Here is a 24,219-nt window from a genome sequence, read left to right as displayed (position 1 = left end):
AGGATCCCAACTAAGTGGATGATGTGAAAGTGTGGGCCACATGTGGTCGGTGTCCAGGTGAGTGCGACAGTGTCTCACCTTGGCGGGCAGAGAGCATCTTCTGCAGGTGCAAAGTGGTAAGTACGGGCAAAATCAGCAAGACAGTTGCCCGCAGAAGTGATCCAACCTCAGAGGTGGAACGCACCTGTTCAGCTGAAGAACCCTTGGAAAACACCTAAGTCCAAATAAGGCGCCTTAGGGTCGGCATTCATTCCAAAAATATTTATTAGGCACCTCCTGTGTACACACAGGTAGAAATCATCGCCTTCACGGAGCTTGGTCTAGTAGGGGAGACGGCTAGCTAGCGATCCTGTGAACAATTAACGCAAACTTCAAGGGCAGAGGTTGGTGTCTGTTGTGTTCACTGTGGCAGCCCCCAGGCCTCGGACAGTGCCTGGGGCATAGTAGGTGCTCAATAAGTAAGTGTTGAATGACCAAATATCTAATGCAGGGTCAAGCAATATGTGTCGAAGAAAAATAAGGCACAGTAGTAAAGACGGAGCCAGAGATGGGAGCATGGGGTGAGGGAAGGTTTCCCGGATACCGAGACATGGACGGAGACCTGGAAGAAGGAGAGGACGAAAGCGTGCGCCTTCTGGGCAGAGGGAACGGGAGGCACTAAGGCCCTGGGGTGTCAGCACACTTGGCATGCTGGGAGAATGACAGAGGGGCCGTAGGGCTGGAGGGCAGGGGGAAGGCTGTGGAAGGAGGCCAGGTAAGGGCTGTGCAGAGGGCAGGCACACGGGCCTTGCTGACTCTCCAGAGTCAGGACTCTGGACTCTGTCTCCAGTGTGATGAGAAACCAGCAGAGGCCTCGGAGCCGGCAGAGGACCCAGCCTGACTTCTGCTCTCCTGGAATCCTTTCAGGCTGCTGTGGGGAGAAGGGGCTGCCGGCAGCCCGAGTGACTGTGGGGGACCGTCTGAGGCATCAGTGCAAGAATGCAGCTTGAACCTAAGGGCGGTAGAAGCGCCAGGCTCCAGAATGTAACCAGAATGCACTACCACCCAATAGGTGACATTAGGCCTTGTCCAACGGAAGGGCTTGCTGAAGAGAGGGATTGTTTAAAAAAGCTGGTGGTGAGTGAGAACACAGACCCAGCACCCAGGAAGATAGTGGCCTAACCCATGGACCCAAGGACTCTTGTGAGTTCTCTGTCTGACGACAGCGGAGATACCCGGTTACAAAACAGGAAGGCCATTCAGCCTTGAGCTGTGGTTCTGTGGTTCCCATGAGCCACGTCTAGAGGCAAACACACATCTTCAGCACCCTTGACTGTCCTTCTCTTTACTGTATGTGAGCAAATTACCTCAGGCTTATACCTCAGTCTCTTGTAAGTTTGGTGGCTATCTCTAACCTGTATCAAAATTGGAGACACTGGGGGAAATAACCCGGTTCCTGAATCTACAGAATGTGGGTAGACCACAGTGACCCCAAGGGCCCAGCTGGCCCCCTTGGGATTGTCATCTGAGCAGCCCCACTCCCTCTATCCAAGACTTCTTGGAACCGAAACAGGATCAGTCAAGGGCAGCTTATTTACCAAGTGCCTACAGAGATGGAGAAGACCCAGGCTGTCTGAAGTTGGGCTCTTCGGGCTTCAGCTCCAGGAGCTGGGAGACTCTGGGCAAGTTCTCCGCCCTCTCTGACCCTCAGGTTCCTCCACCACTGGACAGGGGGGACGACTGTTCGATGTCATGGGTTTGACTTGAGGGTTAAATGAGGAGCTGGTGGAAAGCCTGGACTGAGTAAAGACCCAACACTGGCCATGCGTTTGTAATTTAGGGGTCTGAGGAGAAGGGAGGAATGGGGGGAGGGACACCGGGAGGGTTTCTGGAAAGAGTGTCTCTGGTAGCTCTCCAGTGGTGGAATGCGGCCATAGCACAGCCTCAGAGATCGGCAGGGGGTGTCGGTGACTCAGCTCCGTGGCTGCCTCTCGCCACCTCAGGCCTCCTGAGGAAGCGCTCAGGTGCCAACGCTGTAAGGCCAGCCGAAGTCTGCCTCTACTGATGCTCCCTGGTGCCTCCCCATCGCCCCCTGTGGTGGTGCCTGCCCCAGGACACGGTGGCACCTGCGGGGGTGGGCCGGTGGTGTCCTGGGCTCTGCTGAGGCCAAGTGGCTGGGACACACACATCTGGAGAAGTTTCTTGGGAAAGCCATTTGGACCTGGGCTGATGTCTATCCCACTTGGGAAAGCAACTTCGATCTGGGCTGAGTCTATCCCACTTAACACATCTGAGAATGCAAAAGGAAGAAACAGGAAGTGGGGAAAAAGGGAAATTGGCCTGATAACCATTTAATGGGTTAGTCCTGGAGGGCAGTCAGGGCAGAGGAAGAAGCAGCCAGAGTGAAAGTGTTTGCTTCTCCAGCAAGCGTGTTGGCAACAACTTTGGAAATGCAAGTAAGCAAGTCCCAGATCGGCCATTTGGGCTGGGCTCGGTCCCCCTGGTCCTAGGGCCCCGTGAGGGCTGCAGGTGCACGCCTTCCGTGCTGGCCTCGGCAACATTAGCCAGACCAATATCAGAAGAGTACTTCCTCTGCAAGCAGGACTTGCCATAAAATACAACCGGCAGGAGGGAAATGAGGGGCAGAGGACGTGCCCCACACCCCTCAAGGTCACGGACGCGGGGCAGCTCAGACCACAGCCCCAGGTGCGGGAGCCCCTCTGCTGCCCCCCTCCCGCTGTGGCCGGCCCCAGGGACCGCCTTCCTGGCTGGGCGGTGAGTTTCCACAGCTGGAGGAAGACCACAAGCTCTTCTCTCCCGCCGAACACACTGGATGTTTCTAAGACCGTCCCAAGTTTCCGTTCCCATATCAAGAGCGCCTCTTTTCTGCTGAGGCAGCAAGACCTGCCAACAAAACAAGCGGCCGGGACCCGCGTTTTCGTAACACAACGCCCTCCCTTGAAACGTGCTGCAGTGAATCACTGAGGTTTAATGGTATCGGCAGCCGGGCCGGGGGAAGGAATCCGTGTGAAAGGCAGACGGCGCAGCCCGAGCCGGTCCCCACGCGCCCTGCCCCAGCCCCCACCCACAGAGCCCACCTCTCTGATTGACAGCGGCCTCTCTCCGGGCCCCCAAACGGAAAACCAGACACGACTGCGGTCCTGCACGGGGAGCCGTCCAACTCCCTCCCCGAGAACACCCTTCCGGGGCCAGGGAACAGTCACCCCCACCCCGCCACCTACTGCGCCCCGCATCTGGCAACGCCTGGAGCCGGCTGGAAATGCAGAGTCCCGGGCCCTGCCCAGGTGCTCTGGGCCCAGGTCCCAGGCGGGCCACGGAGCGGGCCCTCCCCAAGGCAGTGGCCTGGACAGAACATGCGCCCGGCCCTCTCCAGGAAGCAGTCTTGAAACATCACTGGCTCCTCAGAGACCAAATCTAGAAGCTGACAAGGTTCACAGAAGTAATGGGCACAGCCTGTCAGGGAGCAGGGGCCCATAAAACAGGCTGTAGAGTCTCTGGCCCACACCTTCTAGAAGCCCCTGCCACGCGCGGTCTGAGAAGACCAAGGTTTTGGAGCCCCTGCTGCAGGCTCTCCTGGTCTCACAGTTCTTCAGGGGCTCCCGTCCGCCCGCCCTCCGAGGCCTCCGCAGCTCTCCACATCTCCCCTCAGCAGCGAGCCGCGCCAGCCTCGGCGCTCTCTGGGAGCCTCCCTCGGTCTTACGGCCACACCTGCTGTGGGCCCGACCCTTTCACTTCAGACAACCCCACCCCCTGGAATCCTGTCCCTCTGTCTGTCCTGGCACTCTCCGTCCCGGAGCCTCCCCGGTCAGCCTCACACACTTCTCCTTCTCCCGCAAAACCCTCCCTGCCGAGTCACCTCGGGACCCTGGGTCCTGCCAGAACCCAGAATGCGGGTCCCCTGTGGCCCCGGGGAGCATCCTGGCTGAGTCCCACAGCCCTGCCGGAGACCCACCCCACACGGCCCGCCAGCAAGGGGCCTCAGTCTCCCGGACACCTACCGGCAGATCCAGAGTTCTGGAAGGTTTCGGGCCGGTGTCTGGGGAACGCGTCAGAGGAGAGAAGCCCGTGGGCCCTCAGGTTGGGGGTAGAACTGAGGAGGGGAGGCGGCCCTCGGAGCTCCGGGAGCAGGGTGCCCTCCCTGCCAGCAGCCAGGCCCGCGGGTCCCCCAGGCCTCCTTTGCCGGGGCTGGATCAGCCCTGGCCTGAGTGAGCTCCACGGTCACCAAGGGGAAGCGGCCCTTGGTTACCACCGGCCTGGAGAACACAGAAGGCCAAACAAACACTGGAAAGGCTCCTCCACAGACTCACTCCTCGCTGCTGGGAACAATTACAAGGTAATAGGCCAGTTTTTAAAAGCCCTCCAGAAGGGAGGCTGTGGGCCCAAGGGGAGGCCACTTTGTAACCCGTTCCCTTCCTGCTGCCGCTGCTACCGCTGCTCCAGGACCCGGGGACCCTCCCTCCGCCCCCTTCAGGGAAGCCCAGAAAGGCAAGGCTGGAAGTCACAGAGGAAGCGGGGCCAAGGCAGAACCTTACGCGGACGCTGTACCCATCTCAGCAGCCAGTAAGTCAAGGTTTCAAAATGACAGGTGGGCCCCGCTTGGCAGCGGTGGAGGTGACGTCCCTGTAGACCTCAGCCCAGCCCGCAGGGGCAGCCTCATCAACAGCTCTGCTCCCTTCGCCCCCTTCCCAGTCCCCTCTGGCAATGACCAGCTCTCTTGTCCCCAAACAACTTGTCAAGAAATGAACAGAAACTCAACAGCTTACTGGGGGCTCCTGGTGGGGCTGGCGGGCGACGGGCCAGGATCACACCCAGGCCACGGCTATCCCCACTAAGGCTATCCTCTGGGTGGGGGGGGGAGGGGTGCTTCAGGCCCAGTCTGGGCACTGATCACCACCTGCCTCCTGTCAGAGCTGACCCGGAAGCCCAGGCCGTGGCTGTCCCCCAGACGGAGGCACCTCCGGGCCAGGGCTTCGGCTACGTTCCAGGTGCCCGTGAGCAGAAACCATAGGGGCACTACGGTGGGGACAGGGTAGGGGAAGACCTGAGGGACACTCCTCCAGCCCATCTCTAGGGGTCCCTCAGGTGGCAGGGGAAGGGGCACAGGTAAGGAGAGGGTTTTCTGCCCCCCACCATCCACCACCGCGGATTTATACTGGAGCCTTTTTTTCCGGCACTGATTCAAGCCAGGCTCTTTCTCCCCTCTGCCGCAATGAGAAGGAGGGAGCATCCCCCATTTCCTCACAAGGGACAGACTGTTAGCTCTGGACAAGGAAAGTGGCAGCAGGTCCAGATCCCCAGCCAAAGAAGAGACCCCTAGAATATCTGTCTTACTCTGGGATCCCTTACCCCACAGGGCACTCGGGGCAGGTGTTCTGCCGTCTTAGTTTAGTCATGCTGGTCTCAGGCTAGAAGAGCCAACCCTGGTTTCAGGGGCACAGAGACAGAAGACATGAAACACACAGACTGGCAGAGACGCAGAGTCAGAGACAGAGATAGAGAGACACATAGAAACAGTGAGAGAAAAACAGACACAGAGACAGAGACAGATAGACAGAGGGACAGAAAGACAGGATGACGCTGGAAAGGAAGCACAAGGGACAGGAGGCAGGAGGTTGGAGGCCCCAAACCCTTAGCCTATGTCCATGTGGGGCCCCAAGTGGCCAGAGTGTCCCCACCAGGAGGGCAGGGCTGAGGCTGTGTGTGGGAGTGGCCTACAGAGTGGCTGCTGACCAGAGGACCCTGCCCAAGCCAGGCAGGTGGGTGAGTGCTCGGGGGGGCGGGGGGGGGGAGGGCAGCAGACAGCAGGTGCACCTCCACCCACCCCCAGCCTCGCCCTGCTCTGTCACCCCACAGAGAGGGTTTTTTGTCCCCAAACCAGGGAGGTCTTAAAGTTAAAACAAGCCAAGGACCTCATGGACCAGGCAGGCCAGGGGCTCCAGGGCCAGCGAGGGGTCCCCTGGTCATGGGTCCCCAGGTCCCCTGGGCCGTGCTCTGGGCAGAGAGGGCGTAGCAGCAGCTGCGGCAGCTCCACGGGGAAGGCCTGCACCTTGCGGGGTGCCCCCTCTCCTTTGAAAAGAAACCAGTACCTTTCAAAGTGAGGGCCTGGTTCCCCCAGGTACCAGGAGCCAATCTCCCCTTGTCCCTGCCCCACCTGGCCAAGTCCCTGCTTGTCCTAGAGGGACCAGGGGCCACTTTCCACCACCTCCCTGCCCCGTCCCAGAGCGGTTCTCTCGGGATGGAGGATGGAGTCTCGGATCCCCACTCTGACATGCTGGGAATTGAAATGGAGCATTTCTAGGACAACCAGACAGAAACTACCAGAAAGCTCCTTCCCTACTCCCTTAAGCTAATGTGGTTTCTTCCAGATCCTCAGGTGTTGACTTTGTTCTGACAGGGGGAGGGGAAGGGGCCAAGAATCACTGGACTAAGACCCCAAAAACCCCAGGAGCACCCCCTTCCCCTTCCTCCCTTGAGGACTCCCCCCTGGGCAAGGCACCATTGCAGCTTTCCCCAGCAGGAGACCAGCTAGGGAAGATGTCACTGAGCGGTGTCTTCTGTTTAAAAACCCATAAACCGCCTTTCCCATAGTAGTCTTTCTCCTCACATGGTGAAGGGAAAACGTAAACCATCAGGAAAACGTAAAAAAAGCTTGACACTGTCTTGCTCTTTTCTAACCACAAATGATCGCCCAGCAAAGGCGACGGTCTGCTGGGGTGAGGAGACGGAGGCCAACAAGCCACGGCTGTCTGCGGCCTCAAGGGAGAGTCACAGCAGAAGCAGGTGCATGGCCCGCGGAGGGCTGCGGAGAAGGGTGTGGGTGGAGGACAGTGGGATTCGCCCGGCTGTGCCTTTTGAGCGGCCCCGACAGAGCGCTGAGGTTCGAATAGCAGAGCTGAGCCGAGGGAGGCAGGCCGGAGAGACACTCTGGGCAAAGAGCCCGGCCAATGGCGATGGCCTATTTGGGACCCCGAGGAAGGTCAAGTGATGAGAGCGGCAGGAGCATTTGGAGCATTAATGAGAGAGCACGCGTGCGAGACCGGGTCTGGAGCAGGAAGGTTGGGGGGCCGTGGTAGAGGAGGGGACCTTCCTGGGTGCCACTGCCCCGAACCCTTCCATCAATGCTTCTTGCTTGCTTTCCTGTCCTTGGGAGGAGGCAGATTAAGAACCAGAAGGAAGGATTCGAATTTTTCTTTTAGGTAGACAAAAGCACGTTATCGACCCAAGAAATACCACTTCCAGCCAGCAGCGTGAGAAAGCATTGCTGATTTTTTCACCCAGGAAAGCGAGAGTAACGAATACGTCGTCTGCAGGAGGGCGGAGAGAAGGGAAGACAGGAATACACGGGAAGAGGAAAACCCTTTTCCAGGCACAGAGCGGGTCCTCAACGCAAACTGTACCGATGTTCCCAAGGACCTCACCGTGAGGGGGACACTCTGGGGCACTTTGCACCTGACACATACTAACGTATTAGGTGGCATGATAATTACTAATCGCACGATCCGCGGTCAAATCCGAACCCCAAGGTCATCTCCTAGCCACTGACCACGACACCAGAGAACCGCCGCCTTCTTTGAAAGCGCCAAGAGATCTTAAAGCCCACCCAGCCAAAATGCTTCGTTTTGTAAAAAAGCGCAGCTGCTGTGGGAGACGGAATGGTGCGTCCCCAAAAAAGGAAAACAGAGAATTCCCGGTAACATCTGATCCATGGCCGGGCATATACTCAGGAGAACCGGAAGCAGGTTCTCGAACAGAATTTTGTTACCCCCACGTTCACGGAAGCATCTCACCACAGCTACACGGCCGAAGCCCGCCGAGCGTCCACGGACAAATGAACAGATAAGCCAAGTGTGGACGATCCCCCACAAGGGAACAGAATTTAGCCTTAAAAAGGAAGGGCATTCCGACAGCACGAGGACAGGATGCCCGATGAGAGAAGCCAGTCGCAAAAAGACAACGAGCGACGGCTCTGTAACTAGGAGGCTTCTAGAGTCATCGAATTCGTGGGTGGCACATGCAGTGGTGAGCACGATGGTGGACGCAGGGGCCGCGGGATGGGAAGGGGCGTTAGTGTTTCATGGGGACAGAGTTTCAGTTGGGGAATTCGAGACAGTTCGGCAGGTGGATGGTGGTGAGTGCGAATGGGCTCGGTGCCACTGAACTGAGCACCTAAAAGTAGTAAAAACAATAAATTGCATGTTGGGTATGTTTTAGAAGCACCTGGGTGGCTCAGTTGGTTAAGTGTCCGGCTCTGGATTTTTGGCTCAGGTCATGATCTCGGGGTCCTGGGATCGAGCCCCGCTGCGGGCTCCTTTCTGGGTGGGGCGTCTGCTTGGGGTTCTCGCTCTCCCTCTCCCTCGGCCGCTCCCCTGTGTGTGTGCACTCTCAAATAATAAAATAAATATTTTAAAAAATGCTTTGTTTTATATAAAAATAAGGAAGAAAAACCTGAGGCACAGAAAAATTAAGTGAGGAAAGCGGGGGTCCCTCTACGCCAAGCTACGAGAGGAAATGCTGAATAAGGTTTGGCCAGCCCCCCTCAGCCAACCATGGCCATGGCCGTCCACACATTTTTCCCAGGAGCCAAGCTGGAGGGGGAAGTCGGCCCAAGCAGAGATAATATGTCACCATTTCTTTGGCTAACGGGCTCCTTAGCTCTCTTTGCCAACCTCCCTTTCCCTCAGAATAAGAAAAACGAGGCCTTGGCTATTGGCAGGTAGCTTCCGGGCGCAGTCTGTGTGGGAAGCAGGGAACCGGGGAGGCCCACCTGCTTTTCACACCGTGGGTGCCTCACAAACCTGACGGGGGGGCAGCAGGGGCAGGAGCTACAGGTGCGCTTGAAAAGGAAGATAATTTATGGAAGGCCGAGCCCAAAATGGCTAAGAAGCTGGGACAGGTTGCTGTCCAGGAAATGACTCATGTCTCCCCTGGTCCCTCGGGGCTGCTCTGGGAACAGACACCACAGTGAGGAGACTACGGTTCTCGGGGTTCTCACAGGAAGGCAGCTTCTGGCAGAGTCTGCCCTGGACTAGGGACCTCTAAGACACATGGGGTGGCTGGCACCATGCACACCCCATGAGGGCAGCTCGGTCCTCACTCCCGGCTTGAGGGCACAGAAGCCACCGGCCCAGGGTGCCCCGTGGACTCGCTGCCCTCTCCTGCCACCACCCACACTTCCTGTGGCCTCTGTCACCCTCCACGCCCTCAGACTGCAGAATCGAACGAGCTTTCAGGCCTCCGCCGCCTCTCAAGTCGTGACCTCCTCATCAATAGACTGAATGGCCCCAAACAGCATCTTCTCTGTCTCTCAGCTGTGTGTGAAAATACCGACCATGGCCTTGACCTTGAAACACTGGTTTCCTGCTTGGCGAGGCTCCCACCCCAGGTCCCCCGCAGGCTCTGCCTCCTGCCCCTTCAACACGGATTCTTGACGGCCCCTCCCTCCCTGGAGTTCTCTGCTCTCCCGGCTCTGGGGAGCAACTCCCCTTGACCATGACCCGTCCAGCAAAGAGCATCGCTCTAATGGCAACCCTGCCCCCCCCCACTCACACAGCTGCCCCCACCCCAGCCCAGCCTCCACGTCTCACCCCATTTCTGTCCTCATCCTCTCCATCGGTCACCAGATTCACACCCCTCGCTTCCCTGGACTACTCTTCTTGGCTTCACTGGCACCAAATGGTATAAACACCTTCTCCCCCACCATTGCTCCAATCTGTCCCCACTCTCACGGTTAAGTCACCATCACCGGCAAGGCGACCACAAGAGTTCCCAGACCGGCCTGCCCGCCCACAGCGTCTCTCCGACCCAGCCCACACAATCCGTCTCCCTAAAACACTCTCATTTGGATGGCTTTCTTCTTTCTGAAAATTTGTAGCTCAAAAATGTATAAAAGGGATGTGTATTTTCTTTTTTAAATTAATTTATTTTCAAAGATTTATTTATTTATTTGACAGAGAGAGAGAGAGAGAGAGGGAACACGAGCAGGGGGAGTGGGAGAGGGAGAAGCAGACTCCCCACCGAATAGGGAGCCCGATGCCGAGCTCGATCCCAGGAACCTGGGATCATGACCTGAGCTGAAGGCAGACGCTTAACAACTGAGCCACCCAGGCACCCCAAGGGACACGTACTTTCAACACCTAAAGTGAACAGCTGTCAACAGTCTGTCACATTTGCTTCTGGTCCTTTTCCTGCACAAAGGTCAAACCGCCAGAGGCCCTGCATAGGCAATTCGGTGGCGGGGCGGGGGGCGGGGAGTGGTGGGGAAGGTAAACAAGCGAAGGGCAAAGAAACTTGTATGAAAAGATGCCCGACCCCCCTGGTGGCCAGAGACCCACGGAACTGAAGTGACAATGAGCTACCGGTTTGTACCCCCGGGTTTCTACACAGTCAATGCAGAAATCATGCCCGCTGCTGGTGGGGAGAGAGGAGCGCGCACCCACGTGGCCTGGGCACAGCTTTGGGGAGACGAAATCCGAACGGAAATCATCTGAGCGGTTGCACTCCTGCGGTGCTGGCTCACAAGGATCAAAGCGCCCGTCCTCAGGATGGCTGCGTAACGTTATTAGAGACCCAGCCATTGTCTGCTACTCCAGGCTAAGTGTATTGTCACGGATGGAAGAGCCATCAAGTGGACAGCTCTGGCACATCGGTACCATGAACCACTACACTATACTGCTGACCCTACGACGTAGCGTTTGTACCGCTAGGCATTTATCCAAAGGTTATGAAAATAGTGATTCAAAGGGGCACCTGCACCCCAGGGTTCATAGCAGCCATATCCACAGTCGCCAAACCAGGGAAAGAGCCCAGATGGCCATCGACAGATGAATGGATAAAGAAGAGGTGGTCTATACATACAATGGAATACTACGCAGCCATCAACAAGAGTGAACTCTTGCCATTTGCAACGACGTGGATGGAACTAGAGGGTATTAGCGCTAAGTGAAGTAAGTCCATCAGAGAAAAACAATTATCAGACGATTTCACTCACAGGTAGAATTTAAGAAAGAAACAAATGAACGTAGCGGAAAGGAAGGAAAACTAAAAGGAGATGAAAATAGAGAGGGAGACAAGCCACAGGAAATAAACTGAGGGTTGCTGCACGGGAGGAGAAGATGGGGTAACGGGGTGACAGGCGTGGAGGAGGACGTGACAATGAGCGCTGCGTCTTATATGCAGCTGATAAGCCACCGAACTCTACCCCAGCACTAATGATACGTTATTAATTAACTACGTTAACTACATTGAATTTAAATAAAAAATAAAAATAAAAAACAAGGTAAAGCCCCACCAGTGACCCTGGAGGTATTTCCACGTGCATTTAGAGAGAAAGGCGATGGGGGATACAAAAGGCGATCGTCTTCATAAAATAATGTTGTCCCTAAAGATACGTGCATAGATATCACCGGGCAGGCAGGGAGCTAAGGAGGTCTTCGGGGTGCATTAACCTTCAATAAGGGTTATGTTACAGTAAGAACAGTGAGATGATAACAGATGTTGGAAAGGATGGGGAGGCTTGGAAGCCCTGTGCTGTCTCAGGGGGAACGTGATCGTGATGAAGCCGTCGTAGAAAACAGCAGGGCGTTTCCTCCAGAAAACTAAAAATAGATTTACCGGGAGACCCAGCCACTCCACTTCTGGTGATGTACCCAAAAGAGACGACAGCAGGTACTACCCGTGTTAACGGCAGCCTCGTTCGCAGAGCCAAAAAGTAGAAGCAACTAGAGCGTCCCTTGATGGATGGACGGGTGAGCGAGACGTGGGACACCCACCCAGCGGGGCACTATTCAGCCTTAAACGGGAAGGAAACCCCGTGACATGCCATAGCATGTAGGGCCCTTGAAGACATGATGCTAAGTGAAAAAAACAGTCATAAAAAGACGAGGACTTCAGGATTCCACTTACCCAAGGTTTCTTTCACGAGGAGTCGGATTCTTAGGGACAGAAAGGAGAGTGGCATGGGGGGGGGTACATAACCGAGTACACTTACCATGATGAAAAATATGTAATTTTTAAAAAATGACTTTTTAAAATGCTGTTCTGTTTGAAAAAAAAAAAAAAGTGTCAACAGGCACGAAGGAGGCTGGGAGGGGGGACTGTGGCCACCAGCCACCGGGGCTTAGGACAGCGGGTTCTCACCTACCCCCTGCCCAAAGGGCAAACTTCCAACCTAAGCACAGGTCTTCCAGAAGAATCTGGTGGTACACTGGAAAGCAGCAGAGGCCCGTGGCTGGACACGGCCAGAGCAAGGGACCTCACAGGGACCTCACGGGGTCCCTCTCGACTGCGCTCTTCTCCCTCCTTCTCTCTGAGCTTCCCCACGGGCTGATCCCAGTCAGAAGCCAGACGGAAAGGGAACCCTGTGAGGTGCTCCACGGGTGCCCCCAGGGCCGGGGGCAGCACGGGGCACGGCAGGGAGTGATCTGGAAGGGTGTGGGAGCCCCGACATAAGCCCAGAACTGTTTCTCTAAAGCAAAGTACAATACAGTAGAATATAGGGTGTCACCATTTCAGGGAAAAAGAGAAAAAGAGTGTATTACATGTAATATGTTGTCGTTATGTACTGTAACACATCACATGGCCCACACACGCACGGTCCCGTAAGCACAGCGGGTCTGGATGGACCCTCCCCAAGGAAATGACTCCATCTGATGCTCCATGGAGGGGACTGGGGTGTCTGTGGAACAGGAGTCGATGGGGGGAGACTTTTCACAATTGAATTATACCTTTGGAATTCTGCACCCTACAAACGGTTCAAAATGTTACAATTTTTGTTCATATGAAAAATCAGAAATAGGGGCAGCTGGGTGGCTCCGTTGGTTAAGCATCGGACTCTTGGTTTCAGCTCAGGTCACGATCTCATGGGCCGTGAGATCGAACCCGGCGTCGGGCTCCACGCTCGGCGGGAGCCTGCTTGGAGCGTCTCTCCCTCTGTCCCCCAACCCCGCCATACTCGCTCTTTCTCTCTCTCTCAAATAAATAAATAAATCTTTTTTAAAAAATGAGAAATAAAATTGAATTTTTTAAAGAAAAAGAAATCGGAATGGTGGCTGCCTGAATCTGGTGTGTGTGTGTGTGTGTGTGTGTGTGTGAAAGAGAGAGAGAGAGAGAGAGGGAACACTGTTGTTTAATGAGGACAGAGTTTCCGTTTTATAAGATGAAGTGTTCTAAAGACGGATGTTGGCAGTGGACATAAAACCCCATAAATGTGTGCAACACTACCGAACCGTACATTTAAAAGTGGTTAAGATGCGCTCCGTACTCGCAGGGTGTGTCCCCCAGAAATGCATATGTTGAAATCCTAACCCCCAATGTGAACCTATGAGGAGATCAGGCCTTTGGGAGGTGCTGAGGTCAAGAGGGCAGAACCCCGATGAATGGGGTTAGTGCTCTTCCAAGAAGAAAGCCTGGAGAGATGATCTCTCTCTCCACCAGGTGAGTACACAGTAAGACAGCTGCATGCCGGCCAGGAAGAGGGTCTTGCCGCACACCACACCTGCCAGCACCCTGACCTTGGACGTCCAGCCTCCGGAACCGTGAGACATGTCCAGTGGTTAAGCTCGCCGCCTGCAGTACTGTCTTACAGCAAGCTGAGACAACTAACACAGATGGTAAAGCTTATTACGTGGATTTCACTGCAATTCAAGAAAAAGAAGGCTGGAAAGACCAGCTCTGCGTTGCCATCAGTTTGGGGTGGGGACGAGAGGGACAAAAGGGAAGCGGGTCATAGGCAGACGCGAAATAATGCTCCCAGCGTGTCTGCCTGAAGATGCGAATGTGTGAGTCGCATCAGCCCGGCACGGTTGGGGTCAGAGGGCTCGTGCGGGGACCTCGGGATCGGGTGGTGCATGCTTCTTTGTATTTACACATCACGCATCACTCAGAGTCCCCACGATGCGTGCACACTGTAAGCAGGCACAGTAAAGGTATTTTCGTGGTGGAAAAAAGTTACATACAGAAAAGCACGAGGGTTGAGAGCACCGAACCCTGTATTTTTCCTGTGCAGAACTGACGACTACAAGCCATGCCGATTCAGATCGAGTCTGGGAGCGCCTGGTGAAAAAAGCCCCAGCACCGTGCACAGGTCATCTCCTTCACACGCCACGTGTGGCATTCACCATGATATCCTCGCCCTAAAGCCGTCGGTGGCTCCATCCTCCCTCTAGGATCAAGTCCAGACTTCTAAGCTGGGCACCCCAGGCTGCTCCTACACGCATCTCAGCCCCCTTTGTCATGGAAAGGCTCACTCTACCCCTTTGCTCGCTCCGACCAGCTCCTCCCGGCCCCACTGCCCTCCATTCGGCTCACACAACTGCCAATGTCAGGTCACCCTACTCACCGACCTGGGAGGCTGTCACTACAGAGCCAGGTGGCCCTCCGGAAGCCCCTGCAAGTTCCACATCACCTTGAATGACAACTAACTAACCAACTAACTAATCCGCCCACCCACCAACTGTAAGGTGCTGTCCCATTCCTCTCCATGAACTTGTTAGTCTGGGAAGAAACCCTGGTGTATGCCCCTCCCTAACTCAGACACCTAACAATTGTTCCACAACCTTCGGTGAGAAAGGACACCCTGCCTACACAGAACGGTGCTGTGAGACCCACGCAGACCGTCTGGTTTCTCTCTCTTGGCACAGACATGACCACCTGCCCGCTGGCCACTCCAAACCAGCTGTGTGTCACTCAGTGCAACTTTCCTCCCTAGACTCTGGAAAGCAGTCCGAGAGAAGGCTCCAAAAGCTTCATACCACCAAAGCTTCGAGAAGAAAATGTCTGTAGCATGACACCACCCACAGAACATTGCCTACAACCCTCTTGTCCACACCTAAGCTCACTGTCATTCCAGCTGATTGTCCAAGGTCTCCCAGACTCCAGCACCGCCTTCTCGGTCGGCTGTGAGGTTCACCTTCCAGAAGATTCTCCATCCCACGGTTACGTGCCCTCCTCATACATGCCGCCCACTACCCTGCATCAGCACTCCTGAACATTCCATCACCCCCTGCCTACAAGTTCATTCCCCTCCTGCCCTCGCATGAAGTCCTCTGCCCGGGGCGCATGCCCTCCATCCACTCCAGATTTCACCTCTGTCCCCCTCTTCTGCTGTGTCTCCCCATCCAGGAACCCCTCAACAGGTGGCCACCAACCATGATGCAGCACAGAACCACCGTAGTACTTTCTCATGCCTTCGGGACTCTTTAAGCTTCCTGCCTGGGCTGCCTCCCTCATTGCCCTGCGTCCCCCGGGGAGTCTCTATAATCGGTCAGAGCGTCAGCCCAACTTTCTACCACGATCAGCGATCCCAGAAAACACAGGGTCCACGCTTCCTAGCTTAACTAAGACACAGCAGTGATTCTCAACGGGGGTGATTTTACACACACCCCCCCCCCCCCGCCAAGGGTACGTTAGGCCACACCTGCAGACATTTTCAGTGGCTGTGACCTAGGGTAGAAGGTGTCTACCTTCTAGTGGTGTGTACCCTAAATTTCATCCAGAGCAAGGACAGCCCCTACATCAAAAAAAGATCCTGCTGGTAATGTCACCAGTGCCCCAACTGCAAAGCCAGACGGGAACGGATGCAGTGCGCTCCTGGACAAAACTGTCTTTGTGTCGCCGTGGACAAAAGGCCAACCTAGGACACCAGCATCTGGGACTCTATCAGGGCAGGGAGGGGGGCACCCCAACTCCGTGGCTCTCCTGAGCCAGGAGGGAAGTGACCGAGCAGAAACTCCATCCCAACACTGTCCCTAGCCCTCTGTGTCACTCTAAGTGAGACATTTCAACCACATTTCGACTGCCATGGGCCTTACGTTTCTGTTTCTTTGTGATTCTACCATGACCAGGGGCCCTACCTCCTCCCGCTGCCATGACTATCTGGTTTGAGAGGACCAGAACAAGAAAGTGCTGGAGTTGGGGGTGCTCTGCTATGTCGGGGAAAGGGGACATTGACCTGCCCCAGCTTAGCAAACTCTCTGTAGGGTCCACACCACCCCCCCAAGCCCATGCGTGCATCTGGCTGGAGCACTCATCTGTGACGGCAAGGTCAGGGGCTTGCTTTTTGGTGGGTGACAGCAGCTGGCTCTCAGCTGTGCTGGGCCCCATCCTCTTAATCCAGACCAGGGCTTGGCCAACGATGCCCCATGGGCCAGTCTGGACCACTGTCAGTTTTTGTCCATAAAGTTGTATCGGTACACAGCCATGCCCTTCTGTGGCCATACCATCTCCTGGCTGCTTTCCTGCTTGCTAGAAAGATCCCATGGTCCACAAAATCCAGAGATCCCATGGTCCACAAAATCCCTGAATATTTACTCTCCGGCTCTTAGAGTTCAATGACCCTTGGTCTAGACCTTAGGAAATGGTGTCTACCCTGGAAAAAATGGGCCAAACCTCTCCCCTCAAATTCCTCCAAGAGCCCGTCCCACCAGGCCCAGAGCCCCACATCCACGTGCCCAGGATGCGACATGATGCCCGAGCCCAGGGTGGGGCCAGGATGCTGCTATCCGCTGCGCCCCGCCTACCCACACCTTCCTTCCCCAGACCTCGGGGTGTCTCCTGCCTTCACGAACCATAGCCCTGCACGTAGCACTACGTACCAGCCTTTTTTGGTCATGCACGGGATTAGCGAACTTTTCATTACGTATCCCCCGAAAGATACATTGTGCGTACATGATACTCACCTGTTTTTGTATCGAGAGATGACGTACATTATGAAACACACATCAAAAAAATAGAAATCAAACAGGAAGAGGTTAAAAAAAAAAAATCAAACTACGAATTTCTTCCCCCACCCAGGCAGACCATCTCAGGAGAGTGCCCGGGAGGCCTCGGGTTCCCAGCATCAGGCGGCACCAGCAGGGGCTCGGGCCTCGAGGTCGGGCGGGGGTCTAGGCTTCTTCCCAGTTGGATCACAGGGCAATCATGCCACTGTCTACCCAGCCCTGAGCACCCGTCCCAGGGGAGCCCTGGGTTGGGAGAGGCTGGGGTCTCCGAACCCAGAAGCCTCCTGGCTGCAGGCAGGAAGCAGAGGATTAGGGACCGCACCCCCCGCCCCCACCCCCACCCCAGAGAAGGCGCCAGTTCCTCCTTCAACGGCAAACTCCGTGGCACATCCAGGGGGATTTTTGTGTTTTGACTCAGAGGCAATAAGTCTTTCAAATTAAGCCAACGCAGACCGAACTGCAGTAATGAGGAAAGCCCCTTGGACACAGCCAGCTCGGGGTTCGTGCCTCTGCCAGGCCGGGAAGGAAGATGGCGGGGGCACGGGGGCGGGGAGCGACCTGTGGCTCCCTTCTGGGAGGTGTTTCCTCTGGCCCAGCAGCCTTGAGGGGTTCTCAGGCCTAACCCCTAGTTCCCACACTGGGCCTCCAGCAGCCCCCGCTGTAGTCCTCCCAGGCCAGGCCACCCACCAGGGAAACACTGGGCCATAGGCAGTGACCCCAGGGGAGCTGCTCAAGGGGCACTTTGGGGTCCTGACCAGATGCCACCCACTAACCTTCTGTAGACACTTTAGGGGGCTCCAGGGGGTCCCACAGGGTCATCTGGTGGCCCCTTGGTGCAAGCTCAGACAAGTGACCTGAGCAACCCTGGGGGAGTGCTAGGACCAAACCCAGGCCTTCCCCAACAGGCCCGCGGGGTGACACCTCACTCCCTAAGAAATCTCAGGATACCAACGGCCCCACCGACCAAAGGCAGGGAAGGACAAACTTGGCCCCGCAGAGAACATTCTGTGTGACCTCTCCAATGCCAGGGACTAGCCCAGCCACACCCCCAGGGACACACAGAATGCACTCTGACCTCAGGGACTCCTGACCCCTTGTAGCATCTTCTCTCTCCCAGGAGGAGTGGGGCAGACGCACGGACACAAACACATCTTCCCTCGAGGTTTCTGAAGCAAAAACATTCAGCCGCAGGGAGCTTAGTGCCAGTCCAGGAGGCAGAGCTGCCCAAGGGAAAAGGGGGCCCGGCCTCACTGGACCACAGGCTGCTTTTCGAGAAACACACCAGCTCAACCGCCACAAACTTCACGTGGAGGTCACGGCTCCCCAGTGCGGAAAGGGCCGTGAGGATGAGGATGCCGGGCTTCAAGTCTGCCACCCGAGTGGGTCTAGATGGCCTCCGAGGGACAGGAGCATGAGAGCCAGCACGAGGGCCCACCTCCGAGGAGGCGGGGGCAGGATGGGCCTCCCCTGCCCCCGGCCGTGCGCGGCGTCTGCCCCCGAGGTCCTGACCGCTCGTGTCCTCCCAGGGGGTCACCAGCCCGGCCCGGGCCCTGCACGGGACCCCTTCATGCACTCCTCTCCCTGTGCCGCTTCCCTGCTTGGAACCATCTGGAGGCGCCCATGAAACAGGTCATCGCAGCTAAGTTCGCTGAGCGGCCACGATGTCCCCGGCACGGGGCCACCTCAGAAACAATGGTCAAACTCTCACGTGCCCTGGTTCTGACTACCTCTCTAGCCTCCTTCCCAATCCTTCCCTGCCACCAGCCTTGCCCACCAGACACAAATAACCACCCGCTGAAAACAAGCACGGGGTCCCTAACAAGTTGGGGTGGGGGTCTTCATGTTCCGGTGATGCGGCTTGATTCTGTCAAGGAGGGCTCCCCCTCCCCACCCCCTGCCCTGGGCCGGGGTAGGTCCTGCTCTACCCTAGGCTCTAGGGGTGGGCACCCGGGCTCAGGCGACTGTATCAGGACATCACCCACCCCTGTGACCGTGAGACCACTCAGAACCAGTCCTGGGACCTTGGCTTAAATACCTTCTGAGAACAAGGGCAAAAACAAAGAAGGCAGGTGCTTAAAGACCAAGAGGCACTAGCTGATGCTGAGGTTTGAGCCCTTGGATCCAGCCATGCCTGAAACCGCTTGACTTTCTAGCGGCTTCATCCAGTTCAGCAAACCAGCTTCTTTTTGCTTAAGGCTATTTGTACTGGGTTGTCTGTCCTTTGCAAATGGGAAAGTCCAAATGGACTCACAAGACAAGCTTTTTGAAGACTACTTTTTTGCTCATACTGTTTCTTCCACCCAAGCATCCTGGGGTTACCCGACTTCTTTTCATGGAGACTTTGAACAGACATGTTCCCTCTGGAAAGCCTTCTGGCCTCCTCCCCATGTCACATAGATGCCCCCACTCTGTGCCTCTCAGCACCTGTGTATTGTTTACATTCATTAACTGGTCTCTCGAACACGTGCTGAGCACCCGAGCCCTGCCCCTTGGTCGGCTCACTCCAGTGAGAGACACCGTGGCTGGTTTTCTTTCCTGCCTCCCCCTCCTTGAAGCAGGCACCAGGCTGCTCTAGTACCCAGCCCAGAGCTTGGCACACAGCGGGCACCAAATAAATGTTTGCCGAAGGTGGAAGGAAAACCCTGCCTCAGAGCAGTGCACCTTATCCATCGACATGGTATATACAAGTGACAAGGCAGAAATCCAAGTCTGTCCAGGAGCAAACCCTACCAGGCCTACCTTCCATGCATCCAGACCACAGCCATCTTCCCCACCTCACTGGCCCCTCCTGGGCCTCAACACCAGTCTCCTCTGCCCAGACTCTCCAGTGGTTCCACTCACTGAAGAGTAGGTGTCTCCAAGTGGCCCGCAGGCCCCCACAGCCCAGCCCCGTGCACCCCCTCTCCCTTCTCCCCTTCCACACTCTGTCCTGCCTCCCTGGACTTCTGGCTGTTCCCAGCACATGCTAATAAGCCCCTACCTCTGGGTTTTTGCACGTCCTACACCCTCTGCATGGTACCAGGTGCACTGGCCCTGGATACCCGGATGGCTAGCCCCTCACTTCCACCAGACGTCTGCTCAAAGGTCGCGTCATCACAGAGGCCTTTCCCAGCTACTACTTTACATGGCAAACATTCTCTGCCCCCAGCACACCCATCCCTGGACCCCACTCAGCTCTTCCCCACAGCACTTTCTGATGACATTCTTGGTTATCTGCTTAAGATCTGCTCCCCACTGAGAACATCTGCTTCATAAAGGCAGGTGTCTTGTTTACCTCTATGTTCCAGGGCCTGGAACAGTCCCGGTACACAGTAGGTGCTCAATGAATACTTGTAGAATGAGTGAGTAGCTCTTTCCATTCCACAGTGCCACCGTCCACACTGCCAAGCTCCATGGAAATGCTACCTGCATGGACCGCTTCTGGAAGGTAGAGTCAGGCACCCCCCTCTATGTCCCCTATCTGCTCTAGAAACTTCCCCCAATGGATCTGCAGACTTTCTGCCTCCACTTGCCTTCCCGCCCCCTCATTCCTTGAGAACCCGGTTTCCAAACACGGCAAGAGCTCACCCCTAAACAGCCCAAACCATCCCTAGTGGGCAGGGCAGACGAGCCCAGACAGCAGGAGACAGTCTTGGCCCCTTTCCTCTCTGCCTGTGCCGTCTGCCCTTTGGTGGAAAACCCCGAGTCAGCAGTGGGAGCAGAAGCAGGGCTCCGTCAGCTGCCACACACTGAGCCCTGGGGTCCTAACTTCAAGGGTGCACACAAGCCCCCCATTCAGGGGCAGCAGCTGGGCTTCCAGATGGGACTCCCGCAGCCCCCCGCTGCCCGCCTGGCACGGACCCGCTCACAGGGCACCTCCCACGCCAGCCTTGTCCCTACCACCCGCCCCCACTCGGGTTTCCAAGAAAGAATGTGTCTGGTCTGGATCCGACAGTGCTGGCCCCGTGACACGGAGAACAGACTGATTGTCCCAAATGCGACCGTCTGGCCAGTGTCGGCTCCGAGAGGTCAGGGATCACAGGAGTTATCATCACAGCGGGCGGCGGCTCCCAGGCGGCACACCCGCTCCCGGGGAGAGGCTGGGTGCTGGGAGGCGCCGGCTACCCCCTCCTCCCCGCCGGCAGCCACACACAAAGTTCCCTTTATGGGAACACGGCGGGCTGGGCACTGGCAGCTTCAGCCACAGGGAAACCAGGTTTGGGTTTTCTCCGAGGGCACAACTAGGCCTTTGTCTTGACGCTGCTGCATCCCCAGCCGTCTGGCCTCCCTGTCGGGGACACAGTGTCCAGACCCAAGCCCTTCCAAGCGGACCCTTCCGAGGCTGGGCCCAGAGACACCACAGAGGACGTCAAGGGACATGCCAACAGCACCGGACGCAACCCACGTTCCCCACCAAGACCTCGCTGAGGACCTACTATGCGGCGAGCTCGGGGTGGCGGGGGAGCCCGCCCCAGAGGAGGGCGGCAGGTGTGACCATGGCGCATCGGGAGGCAATGCGCTGACATGAGGAAACGTGCGGCCCCACTGTGTGCCGGCGCAGAGCCCGCAGTGGGTCCACGTGGTGAAAAGACGCCAGTGCTTGCCCGCCCGAGCCCGTGCCAGCTGCATCTGACTCATCGACTCGCAGCTTGCTAAGAGAAGCACGAACGCAGTGGTCCTCCCCTGGGATTTGGTCCCCTATTTTGGCGCGCATCAAAGATACGCCCTAAAAAGCGTAGGAAGAAGAAAGAGAAAAAGCCGCCAGGAACCGTGACTGAATGCAGTAACCAGGGTGCCCCGAGCAGGAGTTCTGGAGCTGGATTTCAGGTGCCTTCCCCATGGCTGGTGTGCATCGAGCCTGCACGTGACCCCCTGCCCCTTGGGGTCTGTATCCTGGTTCTCCTTCCTACAGAAAAAGATCCCCCCGAACTTTCCACTGGCTACAGGGAGGAAGGAAGGGAAAAGGCACGTAGCCCGTGGCTCTGAGGCCCCAAGCGGCAGGGCCCTCCCACCTGTGAGCATCACAGCGGACCCTGACGACTCACCCCCTCTCCGGACACCCAGCAGGAGCGTCAGTGACGAGGAGATGGCCTGGTTCCCTGGAGGCCGAGGAGCCCTAGGGATCTGCAAAAGCCACTTCCCCAGAATCTGCCCAGTGGGGCTCCAGGCGCCCAAAGACACAGGGGCAGTCAACTGTGAGAAGAAAACGGCTCCTGAGGGGAGGTAGGCCTCACGTTCTCCATCCTCCGCTGCGTGCACTTCTGGACGCCAAGACTAAAAGTTAAGCCCGAGTTCAGCCCTCCGTGGCAGACAGAGCTCCAGGCCCAGGTGAGGCGGCAACGCAGCCCAGCACGGCCCTCTGGGCATCAGGACACGAGGAGCGGGGACCTTTGGGGTCAGCCTTGGCACCCAGGCTACACGGGAACGTCTCCCAAGACTCACCATGACCTCCACCTGCAGGTCCCGAGGGACGGGCTCCCCCAGCCAGCCGGGGAGAGACAGAAAAACCCCAGGGATTTTTCGGAAGGAAGGTCCACTGCTGAGCACCAGGCAGAGGGGCCGGAGGGCCAGAGAGGGGCCCGGTGGGGCCGCCCATCCGCCTCGGCTCCAGCCCAGCAGGAACTGGTCTGTTCTATCTAGACAGTCCGAGCCACCAGCCCAGCCGGGGCGCTTCGTGGAGAGGAAAAGTCTGATGCTCAGAGGGTCAGGACTGTGGATTTCCCCTTCCCAGCGTGGCCGAGGGGAGGAGGGGCCGCAGAACGCAGAGGTCCAGGGAGGCCAGAGCAGAGGTGGGGCGGGCCGGGGCGCCTTGCCCCCAGACATTTGCAGCCCCTCCACAGACAGCATCAAAGAGGGACAGCCAGACACAGTCACCACGGGGAAGGTCACATGTGGGTCAGTGCCAGCAGCACGGGAAGGGAGTGACCTCTTTCCAAGGCCCATTCAGGGACCTCCCTGCAAGCCTAGACGTCGGACGCAGCCGGACGACAAAGGAAAGGGAGGCTGGGGGGGGGGGCGGAGGTGTCTGGTGGTCCAATATGGCACTCCCCCCCCATCCCAGGGGCCCCCACAGCTGCACCTCCACCCCTGCTGACTGTCGGAGTGGCCAGAGTGGGGCTGATCAGCTCAACAACTTGCCACCTTGCTCTGGTTCTTCTGGCCTTCTGGAATATTCTGCCAATTTTCAGCCTTCGTAGAACCAGAGGTGGTCCTGGCCTCCCCAGAATGTTGGCCCAGGAGCCCGTACACACACATCTCCCCAAGAATTACACCACCTCTCGTAGCTTTGAGGAACACTCGTCACTCTGGGCCTTATTCACAGACACCTGCTCTCAATCAACCATTAGTCAGGTCACCCTATGAACAGGGGAACAACCAACACTAATCCCCCCAAAACCAGTGAACATCAGAGATGGGTTCAATTCCCAGCTCTGACCCTTCCCCAGCGAAGACCTGAGATGTTCGGGTCCTCTGTTTCCCCATCTGCAAAATGAGGACAAGAACCATATCTGTGTCCATAGGGGTGGCTTCAGGGTTAGGCAAGGCTGGCGCACATGCATCCCGGTGCCGGCTTTGTACTAAGTGCTCCTGAAAAGGAAGGCACAGAGACAGATCCAAGGCAAAGAAGGAGCTCCGGCCCTAGGGACTAAGCCCTGGGGATCTGAGTCATTACTAAAGGATGGGAGCTCAGGGGAGCAGGTGCTGGAAGCCCCTGCCCATTGCTAGTCCCAGGTGCGCGTTACCCAGGATGGCCTCTGCCTTTCTGCACAACAGACACGTCGCGGCTGCTCCCCGATTGGGTTAGAGGCTACAGATCCCAGCTGCAAACAAGCCCAGTGAGCCTGGACCTTGCTGCTGATGCTCACGGCCCCTACCCCACTCTGCCCATGACCTGCCACCCGGGTTACCCCACCCCGCAGCTGAACGAACGTCCCCATGAACTTGACCATGCCTCTGGCCAGTCCAATGCCCCCATTCTGCCTCTCATGACTCAGGATGACTCACGGTTCACATCGCTGAAATCAGGCTGGTCCTGGCATCCATGACATGGTCCGGTGACCCTCGGCAGCTTATTTAAAAAAAAAAAAATGGTGACCCTTTCTCTCCGTGGGTCTCAGAGGCGATCATGTACAGCACTGAGCTGCCGTGTCTGCCTCCCTCGCCACTGCCTACGCGGCCCCGGCGGAACTCTCATCCACATCTGGCTGAATAGTAAGTGTTCGGAGCTGCCCAGACACCTCCCCAGCAGGTACCAAGGTCAGGGCCTGCATACAAAGGTCACACAGGGTCTGCTCTCCCCCCAAGAACTCTCTCTGAGGCTTGGAGGCCACCCTGTGCCATCCCGGATACTTGGAATTCCACCGCACACATGCTTTCTTTGTAAAGAGCTCTGGCTTCCCGCTCCCTGTTCCACTAACCCAGAAACTTGACACTCAAAGCATCGGGCTAAGTCCTAGGAATGCAAATGCTTCAGGCCCAGCACCTGGGATGCCTCTGCAGACTGAACTAGAAAGGTTTAAGGGCT

General features: G+C 56.8%; 1 protein-coding gene and 1 long non-coding RNA gene across 5 annotated transcripts in view; one reads left to right on the top strand and one right to left on the bottom strand.

The window, feature by feature from the left end:
* LOC101678627 (SPRY domain-containing SOCS box protein 1) overlaps positions 1-24,219 on the bottom strand; it is a 108,588-nt gene that overhangs the window by 21,954 nt on the left and 62,415 nt on the right. The window contains exon 1 of one of the 4 annotated variants that reach the window (XM_013064673.2): positions 3,999-4,141. The exons of the other annotated variants lie outside the window; for them this stretch is intronic. The gene's annotated coding sequence lies outside the window, so the exon portion shown is untranslated. Of the gene's footprint in view, positions 1-3,998; positions 4,142-24,219 lie in introns of those variants that run through there. 4 annotated transcript variants of the gene reach the window in all.
* LOC123387295 lies at positions 4,190-8,213 on the top strand. The gene is made up of 2 exons (XR_006601654.1): positions 4,190-4,333; positions 7,197-8,213. It is a non-coding gene; the product is annotated as an uncharacterized LOC123387295 (long non-coding RNA).

Source organism: Mustela putorius, unplaced genomic scaffold (assembly GCF_011764305.1).
Source record: "Mustela putorius furo isolate JIRA1106 unplaced genomic scaffold, ASM1176430v1.1 tig00003853_pilon_pilon_pilon, whole genome shotgun sequence".
NCBI lineage: Eukaryota > Metazoa > Chordata > Mammalia > Carnivora > Mustelidae > Mustela > Mustela putorius.
The sequence above is the reverse complement of the archived record's forward strand: the minus strand, read 5'-3'. Positions and strand labels throughout refer to the sequence as shown.